This window comes from Neophocaena asiaeorientalis, unplaced genomic scaffold (genome assembly GCF_003031525.2).
Source record: "Neophocaena asiaeorientalis asiaeorientalis breed wild unplaced genomic scaffold, Neophocaena_asiaeorientalis_V1.1 scaffold407, whole genome shotgun sequence".
NCBI lineage: Eukaryota > Metazoa > Chordata > Mammalia > Artiodactyla > Phocoenidae > Neophocaena > Neophocaena asiaeorientalis.
The window spans coordinates 1,397,617-1,397,998 of record NW_020174060.1 but is presented as its reverse complement, the minus strand read 5'-3'; positions in this window follow the sequence as shown (position 1 = coordinate 1,397,998).

Below are 382 nucleotides of genomic sequence, written 5' to 3'. Positions count from 1 at the left end.
AAAAAAAAAAAAAAAAAAAAAAAAAAAGCAGCCTTAGGTACGGTTTGATGTTTTAGTATTTCTGGCTCTAATACTAACGTGGAGGATGCTTTGCATTTTCTTGTATCGGTATATTGCAGAAAATGTCATTATTGACTGAAAGCCTTTGAGAGCTGGTTCAGGATTGTCAGACCTCGTATTTAACCAACTCGGCCAGGCAGAATTTAAATGAGATGTTATTACAAACCGTAAAACTGTTGCTCACATAACAATAGAGTTAGCGTGAGGCTACGCTGAATTGTACCTTCAAGAGGTATCTAATTTCATATTGTAGGAATCAGGAACGGGAACTAATCACTAAAACTGGTTATTAATGCCCGCAGAAAGAAAAAGAAAGACAGTT